This window comes from Camellia sinensis, chromosome 10 (genome assembly GCF_055761805.1).
Source record: "Camellia sinensis isolate YWXY chromosome 10, ASM5576180v1, whole genome shotgun sequence".
NCBI lineage: Eukaryota > Viridiplantae > Streptophyta > Magnoliopsida > Ericales > Theaceae > Camellia > Camellia sinensis.
In genome coordinates this window covers 160,988,344-161,007,500 of record NC_138970.1, presented here as the reverse complement: position 1 = coordinate 161,007,500, position 19,157 = coordinate 160,988,344, and the positions used below count along the sequence as shown (strand labels likewise).

Here is a 19,157-nt window from a genome sequence, read left to right as displayed (position 1 = left end):
AATAACATAACCAGTGCCACAATACAATACATGGACCATGGTTCTAGCCTATGTCCAACAAACCTGAAATTATGAAACATCCTTGAATTTTAGAACACAAACACATAAATCCAATCAAGAGCTTACTAATCTTAAACAATCATAACGTAGGATTCAACTAAAAGTGAACTTGACTATGCAAGGTCCTCAAGGGTTCCCTCCTTTAAGTTGAACCAATTGCTCATGATTTTATTCTCCAAGCTTTTTTCCTTTCCTTTTTTATTCAATTTCTTATGGACATGTGGCCGACCTCAAGGCATGTGGCCGACCAGTGAAGATTGTGACCAAGTATGCCTAATGTGAAGAATTAACTTCTTTACATTAGGCGTATTTTTCAGGGTGTCTCGCACAGTTCCGTGGTTGGAAAGTCGGTTACTTTCGGTACTTCATAGTTGGGTATCGCTTTCAGTTGAGTCGGATGTGTTGGTTTTTGTAGATTTTGTAAATGATTTGATTAGTTAGGTCTTTAGTTTTGTGGGTTCATCTTTTTTGTATTCTTTGCATCGTCTTGATGCGTTCTCAATAAAGTTTGTTTATTTATCCAAAAAAAAAGAGAGTTCTAAATGAAAATATACATAATGGCCTCGTTTGGGAAGTGGCTACTTTTTAGGTTTTTTGGCTATTTTAGTAGGCTATTTTAGTTTTTGTGTTTGGGAAGATGGGTTGGATTTTTTGTTGGATTGTTATATTGAAAAATGTGTTTGAAATGATGTGGGAAAGGAAATGACAAAATTGCCCTAATGATTAAATAATTGGTATGGTTTTGAAAAAAATTAAGGGCAAAATTGTCTTTTCACGTACTTGGCAGTGTACCTGGCAACCCTGCCACACCTCCACACGACCTGACAGTGTACCTGTATTTGTTTGCACATGCTTTTTTGGCTTTTTTCAATTTGAGGCTATTTTAGCCTCTAAACCCACTTGCTGAACACCCCCAATATAATGTCTAAAAAGTGCTTTAAGGTTCGGATGTTTCCTATTCTAAGGAAAGGAACTCTACTATTGAATAGTTTGATATACATTGTTGAGCTCATTTCCTAACAACTTAAACTTTTGGGATAATTAATGACTTAATATGGTATCAAAATTCTGGTTAAGAGAGGTCTTGTGTTGACATTTGGTATTCTGTCCCCGTTTAACTTCTTCGTCTCTGTTTAGTTGCTTGTTTCTACGTTTGTCACTCCACGTGCAAGATAGGGTTGCACTTGAGGGAGGGTTTGTATAGCTGCATATATATTGTTGGGCACATTTCCTAACAGCTTAAGCTTTTGGGGTAATTAGTGACTTAACATCTACAAACTACATTAAAAGAAACTACGAGTTAACAGCCAAGCGCACAACAAAAACAACAAAAAATGCTACCAGCTGCAAGGGAACGTGATGGATAGGCAGTAGAATGACCAAGAAAGTAGGCTTTCATCATGCTTTTAGTATGTTGAGTTGATAGATAGTTCCATAGTGGATGTCACGCAATTACAAGATGAACCCTTAAGATGCCAAAAGCTATTTCCAAATGGTATATGCATGTTCACGTTCAAAAAAAAAGGTATATCATGTTCATGCGAGAGCTTTCTCTTCCCTCGCCCTTTATTTAAAGGGTTCTCCTTTCTCATCTTTTATTGGAAAGATGTGTAGTAATAACAAAAACATAAAAAGCATAAGTAGGTTCTTTCTATAGCAAAGATAACAGAACTGAACAACCTATTGGACATAGAATAATGATTTAATTATTATTATAAGCATCATGTATCCAAGAGACTTGTTAATGAATTTGCACTTCAGCAACATTGTTCCTTCATGCACCAATTAATTCAAGCCAAGTAAATAATCATCTTAATTTGTAATTTAGTACAACCTGCCTTGGAACTTAAGGTGTGATGTGCAAGACAAAAGAAGCAATTACTTAATAAATTGAATAGTAGGTAAACCAAAATACTCTTATAAAAAGGATAATTCATAAAAAGCTAGACAAGCTTACAGCTACCTCCCGATACTTGAATCAGACAGAACTTTCGCAAGGGTGTGTGCGTCATCATGTTGCAAACGGCTAGCAACCATCTGCTTGAAATGGGGATGATCTCTTACGCTGTACAATGAAAGAAACTATGATTCGTTTTTAATCATGTAACCAAAGAAATCTTGAGAATAAGTGAACCAACAGTAGAAGCAAAGTTAATAAGGGATTGTTGGCTTTTTGGCTTTTCGAAGGGTATTTTGTGAATGTGAGCGTGCCAGCAAGGATCAATCAGTCCTTACAGAAATTATAATTGCCAACCAATTATCAGACGATTGTGTTTTAGTTCTTTTCAGCCTCAATGAAGAGGACTTTTACTGGTGGCTTGACTTAGGAGAAATTAAGAGAAATAACAGTAATATGAAGAACAATTGAAGTATTTCATAAAAATGAACACTTACAATGGTCCGAACTCAGCCTCGGAGAGGTTTACAACAGCAATCTACTTGAATCTACTTGAAGCTACTCCTATGAATCGAAGTGCAGTACGAGTATTTAAAGTGCAGGTATTTAAAGAACAGGTATTTAAAGACTGGAAATGTAAATGACTGGAAAGAAAATATATGAAGTAAATGACTGGTTTGTATGATCTGAGTCCGTCCGTCTTTCTGGGGGCTACCCTGCTATTTATACTCGTCAGTGATGACCTTCGAACTGCACTTCAAACTGTCGAACTGCTCCTCCATGATCGCTGGTCATGCTTCCTTACAAGTAGCTCCATTACGCCATTACTGGCAGTTGAGCTTCCCTCTTGTACTTAGATTTGAATATGAGTAACCGTTTGAAGACACGTCATCTTGCATCCCGTTATTTGATCTAGTGTTACTCGGATCATGTGAGGACCAATGTTTATTGTCACGTGTACGATCAGGATTAAAGGCTTGAATAACCTTCCTTTATTACCCTTACTATGCCACGTGTCGAACTGTAACTGGCTTTTACAAAATATGTAGCCAACATTACCCCCCGCACTAATATACCCAATACTTGGTGATATTAGTGGATTGCAGTTTTCCCGCGCTTCCAGAACGTGTATGGAGTCCATATTCTGGAAACACAACCGTCATCCATTTGGAGATCATCTACATTAACTCGTCGAACATCCCAATACCTTAGTATTCGAACAGGCTATGGCTGCATCAATTTCCCTTTCTATTGATCAAGCATATGAAGAGCCTTTGAGTGATGTTGTTCCCCCTCGAAAGAACCTCCACGCATTCATTAGCCATCTTTACCCGCCCTTCTATATTCAGGTAATGGAGGCTTTTGTAGATTATAAACCTCTGGACTATGAACACATTGCCTTTAATCCCTTGGTTTACAAACTTACAGATACAAAGAGTTCTTCCCCTAAGCTCCCTTTGTATTCTGACCGAACTACCCTCGAGCCTTTGCTTCGACAAGTTGAAAATATGGATCTAGGAAACTCTTCTTCACAGACCTCTGCATGGGATGAAACTGTGACCTCTTCATCCTCTGGAGCTTCTGGCTGGACAAGCTGGTCCACTCCTGAGACTTATGATCTAAGGGAGCGAATCAATCACCATTTTGTTGAGTTTACTGACCCCTTGGAGTTTCCCTCCTACGCTCGAAGCTCAGTGGTCTACCCTTACGTGCCCATTGACCTTCGACGTAGCTTGGAGGAGAATCTGCTTGTGGCTTGGTATACTTCTTCTATGCCTACGAAGATAATGCATCCTGCCCAACGTTCAGAAGAAGCACAAGGGTACACCCCTTCATTTTTAGCCAAAAAGGCGAAGATTTGCTCTTCTGATTGGCTTGACTACATTAATGCTTTTGCTCCTTCTGTTCCCGTGCCATCTCCCATAATAGAAGCATCCACACCTTCTTCTACATCTGCATCCTCTGAGATAGAAACACCTGCTCCTTCCCCTTCGTCTTCTGAAGCAGAATCATCTTCTCCTTCTCCTCCTCCCATCCTTTCCTGGACAGAAAAACTAAGACTTGCCCTTCCGATGGACAAAGTCTTTCCACCTTACCAACCTCCGTCACCCCCTTCTCCAGCCGAGCGAAAGCAAGCTCAACTTTTGCTTGCGGCTTTCTCCCACCTGCCCTTCAATGTTCTTGAGGATGATATTCCTCTTAAGAATTTTCAATGGGCTTGTGATATCCTCACTAGGGGTCATGTCCTCAACCCTCTTGCTCAAGCAGAGCTCCATTTGTTTTTGGACCAACTCCCAGTGCTCCTCTACTGGCATCAGAATTCTAAGATCACCATCCAAAATCTGGATGAACTTTTATCTCTCCGAATTCATGCCCAATATGAAGCAGAGAATTTCATCGAAGAGTTCGATGACTTCAGGAATAAAGATTCTGCGTACTGGGATGGTTTGGTTATAGATGACTTGGAACAAAAATCGAGGGAAGAGGCCTTCGAAGCAAAGGCTGAAGAACTCTATTATGAAGTGAGGGCTCATCAGCTTATGCAATCAACTTTAGAAGAAATAGAAGAAATAATAAAGAAAGAACAGAAATTTATTGACCATTGCTAGACAAAATTTCATGACCTTGTTATTTATTCTATTCCTTATTTTTATGAGCTTGAATTTGTACCGAGATAGAGTTACTTAATGTAATTATCTTGGCTTTAATATAAACAAAGTCTTTCTGTACTTAACACTGTTTGACTCTGTTTCCTTTTATCTCTAAAAGCTAACTCATAACTTTGAATTGAACAATTTCATCCTTCGAATCAACTGTTTAATGAAGTACTAAAAGAACCAATCATGTCTTCTTCCAATTCATGGAGTAAAATTGACAATTCTGGCAGATATTATTTTAGTACTTCGATTTCAATGACTTTATATTAACTGTAACCAATATATGGTCATAGTTGATATAGCCAATCAATTTGAAACTGATCTCTTTTGGCTTCGAAGGGCAAACTATGGCAATTCCTTCTTGCTCATGTAAAAACCAATAATTGGTTTTGGATGTTCCGAATAGTGCCCTTTTTTCCTTAAAGAGTCCTAGGGCTTGCTTCGAATGTTGTTACTTCGAACAGGTCTTTAGATTTTTTGAAGTAGACCAATACTTTGAATATTCAAACATTTTTAAGCATGCAGTATGCTTCGAAGTCGGCTCCTGCATTTCGAAGCCGTTGTTGTTTGAAATTTTAGCGCCAAAATGTGGCTTCGAAGCTGTCATCAATGTGCTTTTCCCTCCAGAAATTATCGATGTTGAAAGAGATTCCTTGTTTTCGCACGTTTTAGTACTTAATGACTTACGAGATGTATCCCCGCACACAAAAGTTATTTAAAACCTTTTCACTCTGTGCCCCGGAATTGCTTACACATTCAAACCCCCTTTAGATTTCCATTTCTCTCTACTCCCTTCTATATTTTCCGAAAACTCACTATCAATGGCTTCTTCCCCATCAAAAGTTCCGACCATAGAGCGCGTAAGCTCATCTGTGGCTTTGAAGCGGCTTATTGATGCTGAATGTGAGAAATACAAGGGTGATGAGAAAAGTGCTATCGATGGGCGTATCTTTATCCCTCGTCGCCATGTGCAGCGAGAGTACGTGCTAGGACCCATTTTCAAGGAGATTCCTTCCGAGCTTCCCGCCCTATATCCTCGCTTGGAGAATCAATGCCTTCTGTATGAGGGTGGTCTCGACTGGCAAGGCTGGAAAGTCAATCGTCCTCACCGATGCTGGCCCACGATGAGACCAGAGTGGCAAGAATGGTACGACCAAGTTGTCCCTGCTAGGACATTGGACCTTCAAGAACTCTGCCTTCTTGATGCTCTTCGACTATCTAGGGTAACTATCTCAGAAGACCCTTTTCTAATCCCCGCTGCTTTATGTTTTTGGAACCCTATTTTCAATTTCTTTCAGTTTAGGTGTGGGATGATGGCTCCCACTGTTCTTGATATTTACCACCTATTAGGAGTATCCCCCATTGGTACCCCCATCACACCAGATTTTCCTGACTTAGTAGTCCCTTTCTTCCTCCCCTCTCTTAATTTATCTTACAGTGATTTTGTTAGAGTCGAGAACAAAAGAATGGGTCCAGTAACTGATAGGGAATTCTTTTCCTTTTTATTATATTGGCTTTGCAAATTTCTTTTCTGCACCTCCTCCCAAAGAATCATGCTCGAATTTGCTCCTCTTGCCAAAGCCTTGGTTTTGCAGAAAAGAATAGCCTTAGCCCCATACATTCTGGGTCATGTATATAGAGTTTGTTCCCTCTTTTGTGAGAAACCCCTAGATGCCAATCAAGGGGGACCATTTTGGATTCTTCAGCTTTGGCTCTTTGCCTATTTTACTGAACTACAATCCAAATGCCTTAAATTTTCTGGGCTACACTCCCTCACTCATGGCATAAAACTGGCCAATGCTTCACTTTATCCAGCTACTTTTGCCTTTTATTTCTCCTTCTTTCATCAACTACCAGCTGCTCTTTCTGATCATCGTTTCCGTCCCTTCGAAGCTAGCATAGGTCCAACCTGGTTAAATCACTTCCTCAGTGATAGGCTCTGTGCTTTGCCTATTCATAAAGATATGTGGGCTTCCCTACTGATCCCTAGGGAATTGTTTATTGGGACCACCAACCCCAGAGCCTATAAATGCATAGCTGAGCCTTATTGTCCTGCTCAATTTGCTAGACAATTTGGCCTCACACAAGGAGTTCCAATACCTCTTTGCAGCAACACCAATCTGAGTCTTACTAAGAGGGATTTGAAGGTTCGAAAATCGAGATTAGAAGAGGCAACCTTCAAGTTTATGGATGATTTGGCCAGTTTTGAGTTCACCCCTTTCTCCCCTCATGGTACTGAATTGAAGAGATATCAAAATTGGTGGATGAGCAACATGGAAGTTTATTTGGCCATCTCCTCTCAAAACCTATTGGAGGTGCTGGATGTGCCCAAGCCCAAAGAAGCTGAGACTGTCATTTCTTCCACTATTCCAATTACAGTAACTGCTACAACTCAGTTTACTTCTGCTGCTTCAATTCCTCCCAGAGTCACTCGAAGTATGTACCCTTTTTTCCTTTTCTCTAACCTCTCCACATAATGCTTGCTATCTTATCTCTAATCCTTCTTTTATGAAGGTGGTCAACAACAAAAGAAGAAGAGACTCCTTGAGCTAGAAAGGGAAAAAACCGAACTTCCAGAGATAGAGGAAGAAGAAAACGATCAAGAACAGGAGTCTCCCTTGAAAAGAAACAAAAGAGAACCTCAATTGGCTCAAGAGGGGATAGCCGCTAGGAAAGAAGAGGAGAAGCTCACTTTTGAAGAGTCTGGACCCCAACCTAAAAAGGTCGAGAAGACAATGGAGGAGCGAATGATACCAACTCAAAGGAAAAGGAGAAGAAAAATTACCGTTTCTCCTTCCGATTTTACCGAAGATTCTGATTCCGAGACAATTGCTCAAGTAATAGAAAAGAGGAGGAAGGTTCCCATCCATGAGGTTGTAGAACAAGAATATCCCAAAGCCATAGTTGTTCTTGAAAGAGCTGAGGAGAGGCAGCAGCAACAATTCCTTGGAACAAGTAAGTTTCTTCATGCCTTTATTCTTTTCTTGTCGACTCTTCAAGACTAAGACTTGACATTACCTCACATTTTCTTCTTTTTACAGCAACGACCACTGCATTAATCTTCCCAACGGAACCTTCCCCAATTTCAGTCGAAGTTGATCAGATGCAACGCGTGAAAACCATTCAAATCACGCTCCCACTTCCTAAGCCTATATTCGATACATCTTTACCGAGGCCAAGTATCCCTGCATCTCTTTTCCTTGGCTTAGAGCCATACCTCCCTTTCTTGACTCTTGATCTGCCTCAGTTTGTTTCTTCGATCCTCACTCTTCCTCCTACTGCTACTTCATCTCGCATGGCAGTTGATTCTCCTTCAGGGGATGCCGATAATTCTCCAACTCATGACTCATCACCAATGCCTACTTCCAGCCCTTCCTCACTTGATTTGCTGGTGGCCAAGACCATAGAGGCTGCCAAAGATGCTCCATCTGTTTCTCCCATCCCTATGCAGCCCTTTGTGTCTTCCACCACAACACTCTCTATGCCCTTCATGTCAAGGGATGAGGTAGACATTTTTGAAGGAAGACTAGCTAGTCTTTTTGACATACCTTCTACCTCTCCTACTTCTACTACTGAAGCTGAGCCATTAGCCTTAGCTAACTCCCTTTTGGAAATCTTCGAGAGTTCTCCTTCCTCCAGCAACAAGCCTTTTGTACCTTTAGTAGATTTGGACACATGCTTGCAACTGTTGACTTCCTTTTCAAGGATCCCCTTCGAGGCTCTACAAAGGCCTATCATCAGGAATGGGTTCCTTCAATGCTGTAACATTGCTGAGCAGTCTGCCATGAGTGTTTCAAGTCATCTATCTCGGGCTGCAGCTACTATTGATTTTTATCTCAACATTTGCCATGCTGCTAAAGCTGCGGATGATAAGCTGGCTAAGGACCAGAGTTTTGTTTCTCAGGTGCATACTGAAGTATCAACTCTGAAAGAACAACACTCTTCTGCCTCCCACTTTCGAGTCCAACTTCTGGAGAAGAAAGCTCAGCTCGAAGAGGAGTTAGCTGCAGTAAACCAAGCCTTGGTTCGAACTGATAAGAAACTGCACATCACCAATCAAGGACTGGCTGATCGAAAAGAAAACATGGCTGCAGCTATTCAATTATTTCCTTCCCTTAGTAATAGGAAAGCTATTGTACAAAAACAATTAAAGCATTGTAATGATTTTTGGGCCAATTTGTGGCATAATGTACTTGATTCTTTATGAAAGCACACTATTTTGAATATAATTTGAACAAGCTTGTGTTTTTGCATATGGTGTTCACTCTATCCCTTGTGTCTCCCAAACGGTTGGAAAATAAGGTTTTAGATATCTGCCATTAATCTTTTTGGGATGTACATAACCATTCAAATTTCTTAAATGGTATGCTCCAAAAGGCAGAACCCTATGAATTTGATATGGTCCTTCCCAATTAGGTGACCATTTGCCAAACTTATGGCTTTTAATCCCAATTGGGAGTATTGTCTTCCATACCAAATCACCTTCATCAAAGCCAATGTGTTTGACTTTCTTATTATAATTCTTGGCTGCTTTCTTCTTTTGGAAAAGAATGCTATTTAACGCCAAAATTCTGGCTTCATCTATGCCTTCTAATTCTAAGCACATACTTTGATGGTATTGTTCAGGATTCAATTGATCTTGACATCTTACTCTCAAAGATTTAACATTAATCTCTACTGGTAAGACTGCATCATGTCCATACACCAAGGCATAGGGAGTGACCCCTGTGCTTGACCTCGGTGAGGTTCTATATGCCCACAGAACATCCAACAATAGGTTATGCCAATCCCTGGGATTGTCATCCACAACCTTTTGTATTCCTTTTTTCATGGACTTATTGGATGACTCAGCTTGACCATTAGCTTGTGCATAATAGGGTGTGGAATTAACAAGGCTAATTCCAAATTCTGCCGCAAAAGCCTTCACCATCTTCCCATCAAACACAGTTCCATTATCAACTGTTATGGTTTGCGGGATTCCAAATCTATGGATCAAATCTTTAATAAAACCAATAACCTCTGTTTGGTCTACAGCCTTGTATGGCTTAGCTTCGACCCATTTAGTGAAGTAGTCAGTGGCCACTAGAATGAAACAATGATGTTTCGAAGAAGGTGGGTGTATTTTTCCCATCATATCCATGGCCCACCCTCTGAATGGCCAAGGCTTCACTACTGCATGTAGGTCAGTTATGGGCACGTGCCTTATTGTGCCATGCTTTTGACATGCCTGACACCCCTTTGCATATTCTATGCAGTCTTTAAGAATGGTTGGCCAATAATAGGAATGCCTTCGAAGCAACCATCTCATTTTTACACCAGGTTGATGAGCACCACAAATGCCTTCATAAACCTCAGCCATGGCTGTTAATGCTTCTTTCGGGCCTAGACATTCCAACAATAAGCCATCTCCCCCCCTTTTGTAGAGAGCATTACCATATATCATATATTGCATAGACTGCAATTTAACTTTTCTACTGGCCTTCGAAGATGGACCAGCCAAGTACTGCATTATTGGATGCCTCCAATCTTGTTCTTGTAAGTCATTATGATTGACTTCCAAGATCACATTCCTTTTATTCAAAGGTTGAATTAATCTCTGATATGTTGTTTGGCTTATGTCCCTTTGGGTATTATCCCTTCTCTTGAGGTTCGAAGCCTTTTGAGCCACATCATTGGCTCTATTGTTCAAGAATCTTGGAACATGGGTTACATTTGCTATTTGAAACTGAGAAAGCAAATGTAATGCAACAACATAATATGGCAAGATACTTATGCTTTGACATTTGAAAATTCCTTTCACTTGGTTAATCACCAATTGAGAATCCCCAAATATGTCAACTGCATGTACTTGTAATCCAATAAGAATCTCTAGTCCCACAATTAAGGCTTCATATTCAGCCTGGTTATTGGAACAGGTAGCTTCATCCACTCTAAAACCATGGGTAGTTTCTGTCCCCTGTGGAGACTTGATTACAATACCAATTCCAATTAACCCATTTGCTTTCGACCCATCGAACCACATTTGCCATGGCTCAACACTGGTCATACCAAGTTCCATTATCTCCTGGCTCTCAGTTTGAGATGGATGATCTGCCAAGAAATTGGCTAAAACCTGCCCTTTTACTGCCCTTTGAGGGACATATTCTAGATGAAATTCTGATAAGGCAAGTATTCATTTGCCAATTCTTCCCCTCAACATTGGTCTAGATAACATATATTTAACCAAATCTGTGGTTGCAATTACCAAGACAGTTGTAGGCAAAAGATAATATCTTAATTTTATTGCAGCAAAATACAAAGCAAGACACAGCTTTTCAACAGCTGAATATTTACATTCACACGAATTTAAAAACCTACTAAGGTAATAAATAGCTTGCTCCTTGCCTTCTTCATTGTCTTGGGCTAAGAAAGCTCCCAATGAATCCTCTGTTGCAGCTATGTATAACTTCAAGGGCTTGTTCCCCTTTGGTGGCATCAGCACTGGAGGGTTAGCCAAGTAGGCCTTGATACCTTCGAAAGCAATCTGATGCTCTGCTGTCCACACAAATTCCTCTTCATCTTTCAGCCTTAACAAGGAAGAAAATATTTTAGTTTTCCCTGCAGTGTTAGAAATGAACCTTCGAAGAAAGTTAACCTGCCCAAGGAACTTTTGTAACTCTTTCTTACTTGATGGGGGTTTGGCTTCGATGATTGCTTTGGCTTTATTCTGATCAATCTATATTCCTTTCTTGTGAACAACATAGCCCAAGAAATTTCCAGATGATACCCCAAAAGCACATTTAAGAGGATTGAGCTTTAACTTGAACTTCCTCATCCTTTCAAAAGCTGCTTCTAAGTGAAACAGGTGCTCTTCCATGGATTGGGATTTAACTACAATATCATCAATATAACATTCCAGATATCCTCCAATAAGATCATGAAAGATAGTGTTCATGGCTCTTTGGTATGTAGCTCCAGCATTCTTTAGACCAAATGGCATTTTAACCCACTCAAAGGTGCCAATATTCCCAGGACATCTGAATGCTGTCTTGTGGATATCTTCCTCTGCAATGCATATTTGGTTGTAGCCGGAATGCCCATCCATCATTGACAAGACTTGGTGACCTGCTGAACTGTCTACCAGCAAGTCCACTATAGGCATAGGGTACTCATCTTTGGGAGTTGCCAGATTTAAATTTCTGAAATCGATACATACCCTCATTTTGCCATTCTTCTTGACTACAGGCACAATATTAGATAGCCACTCGACATACCTGGCTGTTCTAATAAAACCTGCCTTGAGGAGTCTAAGGATCTCTTCCTTGACCTTCTGAATTACTTCTGGACTCATCCTTCTTGGTTTCTGCTTATATGGCCTGAAATTAGGCTTCATAGGGAGCCTATGTTCCACTAATGACCTGTCCAATCCTGGTAGTTCATTATAAGACCATGCAAAGCAATCTTTGTATTTCTTCAGAACAACCAAAAGCTGGTTTCTGTCCAGAGCATTCAAACAAGCACTTACATAAGTGGGCTGTTGTACAGAACCTTCCCCTAGATTTACTTCTTCTAAAGGGTCTTGTGCATGAGAACTCCCTCTAGTTTCTGCTGCCTTTGAAGTGATCTTCGAGCTTGGTTCTGCCCCTAAGTTCTTCAGTTCAATATCTCTGCCCTCCTCCTCATAGACAAAATCTGTCCACAAGGCTTCCTCTTCCTGTATTTCTTGGACTTTTGTTTCAATGTCCAAGGCACAGTACTTACCAAGAGTCAAGACTCTAGCCTGTTGCTGCTGCTGTTTGCAGCCAATTATCATGGCCTCTCTCTCTTGCTCCTGAACTTTCTGGACTATTGCTTTTATGTCCAATGCTGAAAACTTGATCAAAGCCAAGGACTTGGCTTCTGGTGGTTCCTCTCTTTGCCTATAACCAGGCATCATTGTCATCTCTAAGGACAACCTCTTCACCAGCACTTTTTTGGACTAAGTGCTTCAGGTGTGTCACCTCCTCATCAGCCGTCACTTCGGCTGAATTGTCATCTTTCATCAGTATACTGAGAGGTGTCACTCCCTCAATATACAATTTAGCCTCCGCAAAGTCTGCACAGGCTATGAAGGGTTGAGGATCTGCGTCGATCTCCTCTGTGATCATGATTTTCTGATGTAAAGAAGAAGGCACACACTTGTTAGTGTGGATCCAGTCCCTTCCAAGCAAAGCATTGTATTTAGCATTACTGTCGATTACGAAAAATGCTGTCATACAATCCCTGGTTCCCACACTTAAATTAATGGGTAGAATCCCCTGAGCCATTTGTTTATCTCCAGCAAAACCAGCAATGGTTGTGCTGGTTGGTATCAACCTGGGATTCTTTTTTCCTAGTTTCTTCAAAGAAGATTTCGGGAGTAGGTTCACTGCTGCCCCATTGTCTACTAGGACTCGGTTCAGCTGTACCCCATCAAAGAAAGCCTTGATGTACAAAGGCCTGACGTGCTGTGTCATCGAATCCGAGGGGTACTCAAATGGATACGATAGATTGATGCTTACCACCTCTTCACTCTCATATCCATCTTCCATCGGGATGACCATTTCGAAGTTATCTTGCACCATACTTGCTTGTGAATCTTCACTGGAGATCTGAACTGGGTCAGCTTCCTGCCCCTCTTGATTCTCATCTCCAGCTTGAAATTCTTGTGGCAGTATGTGTACCATGTTTACTGATACTGGGGGAAACGAGCCAAACTGGATGGCTGGCTGTACTTGTTTCCCCTCTTGGTTACTTTGGTTGACTCCCTCAGAAACATCCTGCATGATGCATTCTGGTATTTCATCACTAACTGATCCCTTCGAAGGATCTTTCTCAACTGGCTCTTTAGTCAGAAACGTTTGCTCAGCCATGAAGGCTTCAAACATCTCTTCCTCCACAACCTCTTTCTTCTGACTCACGCTAATCTCTTCTTCAGTTTCGCTATCTGTCTCCATCAGAGCTTTCTCCAACCCTACCAAACTGGCCTTTTCTCTGGTTTTCAGTTCAGAATGAACCTTGGCCAACTGTTCTCGGCTGCAGACCACTGTGCTCTGTGGAACTGGCTTTGGAGCATGGTCTGATTTTAGGTTCTTCCTCCCTTCCGTTTTGACTGATGAAGAATTTTCTCCACCTTCCTTCAGATCCTTTTGGTACTGGGTGTACCTGCGCTGAATTTTTCTCCTCTGTGATCTTGAGATGACTGGGATCATGTCGGGTTCCCTCGTCTTTGGGTGTTTAAGCAGCACCCAGTTGTTCGGAGCCACCATAGGAGGCTTGATCATCCTGCCTTGGTTTACAGTATCTTCATAAGCAAGCACCTCCCTAGGTTTGTTTCGCATTACAAACCAATCCGGGACCCCAGGTACCCATGAGCTTGTTGATTCAGACGCTGATCTGCCCTTTTCCACCTTCGAAGCCATCTTCGAAACTGGCCGTGAAGGTAAGTGCCTGGTTTTGTCCTCATGTTTTGAATCTGATTCAGACCTTCGATAAGGGTGACCATTTTCTGTCCTGTATAAAACCGGTCTAGGGGGCCACTCTCTGGCTCTGATTCCATGAACTGAACCTCTCTCCAGTTTTCTTTCGGAATGGCTACTCTCCACTCTATAATAGTTATGTGGCCTGGATTCATGCAAGAGCTTCTTGCCTTTGTCATGCATTCTGTTTACCATAGGCTCAACCACTGGTGGTCTCTGCCTATCACTAGCCGGATACGGCCTTTTGTTGTAAGCATTGGTTGATTTAGGACGTCTCTGAACATCCCTGTAGTATTGCTTCCCATCAGTTGGAAGCCCCTTCAACCATTTGTAACTGAGTCTGCACCTGGGGCACATTCTCTGCATCACCGCTGCTTCTAAAGAATCATCATCCAGTGATTCTTCATCAGAACGTTCCATCTGGTGTGAGGAACCCTGTTCAATAACTGGTGGTCTTCTAGTGTTCTTCTTGACGTTGGTTTGATTAGCAACATGCATCTGCACATTGACTTCCTCCAATTCTGTCAAGGACAAGTTCTGGAAATCTGATGTAATGACATTGGCTGCTGCCTCTCCAACTTCTGGAAAGGGATCACTGTCAATTCCCATGGCTTTTTCTGTTTTAGCTGAGAACTTCAAACTTCCTTTCCGAATCTGTTCTTGGATCCTGTCTCGAAAAACAATGCAGTTTTTAGTCGAGTGAGACCAAGAATTATGCCATTTACAGTATACTTTTCCTTTCAGTTCATCTGGAGATGGTAGTTTTACTCCTTTAGGTAACTTAAGGAAATTAGCCGCGAGCAAATGATCAAAGATGTCATCTGCTTTTGTTAAATCGAAAGAGTATTTTCTGTGAAAGTCTTTCTTTTTAAACTGCTGGTCTATAGTTGTATCCTTACGAATTAATGCTTCACAGATTACAGGTTCTTTGCCTACAATCTCTGCTGCATCTATTTCATAATTAGGATCTCTATAATATGTCTTATATGATGCATTATTTCGATCTTGTTCCTCTTCTAATAATGTTTCATATCGAGACACCTTATAGGTCAGTTCGACCAAATCTCTGAATTCAGTTGAATCAAACTTCTTTCGAAGCCTGAATTCTAAACCATTTTGAGCCAATCTGACGAATTCTGGCTCTGGCAGGATGACTCTGCATTTATTTCGAGCCCTTTTAAATCTGGCAATAAACTGAGTAGCCTTTTCTTCAGGCCTTTGACTCAACCTAGCCAAATCTGCCATAGATATTTCTGGCTCTGATTGGAAGAATTGGGCATGAAATGCCTCTTCCATTTGTTGCCAATTTTGAATGGAGCCAGGTGTAAGGTTGATGTACCATACAAATGCTCCTCCCGTTAGGGAATTTGGAAATAATCTCAGTTTCATATAATCATGGTTAGTGAATTCACCGCATTGAGCAGCAAATCTAGCAATATGCTCTATCGTTGATTGATTTCCAGTCCCATAAAAAAGGGTAAAATCTGGTATCCTGAATCCCCTTGGGTATTCATGTACCCTATCTACCCATTCTGGGTATGGTTTTCTGTATATAGGAGTCTGGACCCCCCGAGCCATTGGTCCACATATCTCCCTAACAATATCAACAATCTGGTCTCTAGGGACCATATTTTGTGCCTGCTGAACCACTACTGGAGGAGCAAACACAGGATTTGGTGGATAAACTTGTGCTTGTGGTCCTCTTGGTCCATAAGGTGGTAAATTTGGGGCTGGTTGTCCTTGCGGTGCAGGTTGCTGTTGAGGGTATGGGTAACCCCTTTGAGCATGACCTGCAAAAGGACCTGCAAAAGGTGCTGGAACAGGTGTTGTGTCTCTACCATTTGTAGGAAAACCCTCCAACCCCCCGGGTGTAAATTCGAATAAGGGATTAGTGTACCCCCTTGTGCCAGGTATGGCTTCGAACATGGGATTTGTAACCATTCTTACGCCAGTTTCTTGTACTTGGCCAGATCCACCAACTTGTGTGGCTTCATTATTAAGTACTGAGGCATTTTGGCCTGCTATAGGCCTTGAAATGGGTTCATACCAAGACTGAGGTGATGGTCTTTCAAAGTTTTGGGTACTAGTTTGACCATTAGTTTGTCCATTAACTTGCATAGGCTGTTTTTCTCTAGCCAATCTTTGTTGGGGAACATTTGCAACTTCCTCCGTTTGTCTTATGTTTGTTGGTTGGTGGTTATTCATTCGATCCAAAAAGGATGTTGCCCACCTTTCCATTGTGTTCATTAGTTGTTGTCCCATGGCATTCACTAAACCATCCCATGGATTTGTTGGTTGAGTAAATGGCATAGTGGACGGTCCAATTCCTTGGTTTTGTCCAATAATATGAACATATGGTTCTTGTCCAGAAGTACTGGTCTGTTCGACCATAGGTTCTGACAATATAGGAGTTTCCACAGGATGTGTTACCACATTATCCTCTGGATTTGGTATTTCTACCTCTCCTTCCACGCCTTCTTCGAAGCGTTCATTTTCTCCTTGTCGTCTTCTTCTAGCCATTTTAAATTAAGTCCCACTGGGCGTGCCAAAAATATATGTTGGCTTTTTGGCTTTTCGAAGGGTATTTTGTGAATGTGAGCGTGCCAGCAAGGATCAATCAGTCCTTACAGAAATTATAATTGCCAACCAATTATCAGACGATTGTGTTTTAGTTCTTTTCAGCCTCAATGAAGAGGACTTTTACTGGTGGCTTGACTTAGGAGAAATTAAGAGAAATAACAGTAATATGAAGAACAATTGAAGTATTTCATAAAAATGAACACTTACAATGGTCCGAACTCAGCCTCGGAGAGGTTTACAACAGCAATCTACTTGAATCTACTTGAAGCTACTCCTATGAATCGAAGTGCAGTACGAGTATTTAAAGTGCAGGTATTTAAAGAACAGGTATTTAAAGACTGGAAATGTAAATGACTGGAAAGAAAATATATGAAGTAAATGACTGGTTTGTATGATCTGAGTCCGTCCGTCTTTCTGGGGGCTACCCTGCTATTTATACTCGTCAGTGATGACCTTCGAACTGCACTTCGAACTGTCGAACTGCTCCTCCATGATCGCTGGTCATGCTTCCTTACAAGTAGCTCCATTACGCCATTACTGGCAGTTGAGCTTCCCTCTTGTACTTAGATTTGAATATGAGTAACCGTTTGAAGACACGTCATCTTGCATCCCGTTATTTGATCTAGTGTTACTCGGATCATGTGAGGACCAATGTTTATTGTCACGTGTACGATCAGGATTAAAGGCTTGAATAACCTTCCTTTATTACCCTTACTATGCCACGTGTCGAACTGTAACTGGCTTTTACAAAATATGTAGCCAACAGGGATACACCGCAATTACCTATTCCACAGCGCTCCAGCATACCAGGTATCTAGAAAGAGTTATATGCCATGATTAATAAGGGAGCACGCTCTTGAGTCATCTTTCGCCTTACGGATCTCTCTCGCTGAAACATCTTTCAATCCAGGGCTACCAGATATGACAGCTCCTTCAAACTTGCATCACAGAAGTAAATTTTTCAGAGTACCTTAATAGAGTAGCTAACTCCACACACACACACACAAAAATCCTGTAACATCATTAATGTACCTTAGAAGCGCATCTCAAGGCCATGTACAATGCGATTCTTGCTCCCATGGAGTATCCAACAAGGGTAACTTTTCCAGGAGTAATATTTTGAATCAACTTCTGTAATATATCTGCTACTACCTCAATTGATAAACTTCGTTCTTGTGCAGCTTCCCTAATGCAATGATTTTGCATCTTTGATCGCCCAAGGCCAGGAAGGTCAACTGCAATGCATTTTGCAGATCCTGAGATGGCCTTCATGATGGGTATCCAGTCTTCACCAGTTCCAAGGAACCCATGGAGAAACACAAGTACATTATTCTGCATCATTCAAATTAAGAAAGAGTGATAAAGAATAAACACACCTAACTCAATTTCAGTATGTCTAACCAGTGGTGCAGCACATGGAAAGCCATTTTAACAAGTGAAAAAAAAGGGAAAGAAGTTTTTTAGTTACAGCTGCTAGATATACAAAATGTGGACAGATAACCACGCAACATAGTTGTAACTCTTCATGTATCAGTACAAAAGATAACATATAGAAATGTGTAACTCACTCCCCCTACATTAATCGAACAACTCTAATTTTTTCCACCAACTATGTACAAGAAACCAAAAGAAAAAAAATGCACCCAGGAACTATTTGCTTTCCATTATTTGCACTTAATCATGTGCCAAATTATCTGGAATTACACAGGTATTAAATACCCTGGAGCTGTTTGTGCAAATTCAATGGATCAAAGACTCTGAAGGATACAAAATATTAACAGCATATGTTAACATAAAAACTAAATTCCTGTACTTACTTCATTGCTTGATCCATCTCATGTGCATTGATGAAAAAAGAGAAACCATATGAATTAACTGTTAACTGGTATTTATGACTTCTTCCTCAGTAAAATTTCGAAGGATGACCTTGTTCTCGACTTGAAAGTTCCCCAACAGATGGCCAGCATTGTCAACAGATGCTTCTATGAAGCCACTGCATGGATTACGACGAATATTCAGAGGTTCAGCAGTTATATCTTCTTTAAGCCAGTGGTAAGTTCCAAGACCATGTGCTATAGAAGCGGAAGGTTCCTTATTCATTGCCATACATATATCTGCCTTTTGCAGCTCAAGATAATACGAGAACTGGAGATATGCTGACAGAAATAGGCTACTCTCAAATTTAGCACTAATGACACTCATCTTCCCCTGCTGCTGAGCCCATCTTGCAACCAATGCTGCATTTTCAAAACCCGCAACAACACTAGGTTTAATGACCTGACAAGAGTTATAAAACGAATGTGGGACACTCCAGGCGAATGTGGTTTAATGACCTGAAACCTTATAACTAACACAGATAGGGCAACTCCAGGTGATGTGGGACACATTCCAACAATAATTAGAGAACATATACCATTTTATCCACAGCTTGTAGAAAACTACACCATTTGCTGCTGATCTGAGGTATGTGAGCTTTAAGCATACAAT

The 19,157-nt window shown here is 41.0% G+C and overlaps 1 protein-coding gene and 1 long non-coding RNA gene across 5 annotated transcripts in view; both read right to left on the bottom strand.

Moving 5' to 3' along the window:
* LOC114282620 (protein PHYLLO, chloroplastic-like) overlaps positions 1-19,157 on the bottom strand; it is a 330,809-nt gene that overhangs the window by 291,812 nt on the left and 19,840 nt on the right. The window lies entirely within an intron of this gene.
* LOC114277204 (uncharacterized) lies at positions 1,744-19,077 on the bottom strand. The gene is made up of 4 exons (XR_014342828.1): positions 18,488-19,077; positions 17,703-18,002; positions 17,454-17,608; positions 1,744-2,125 (listed from the first exon to the last, which is right to left on the bottom strand). It is a non-coding gene; the product is annotated as an uncharacterized LOC114277204 (long non-coding RNA).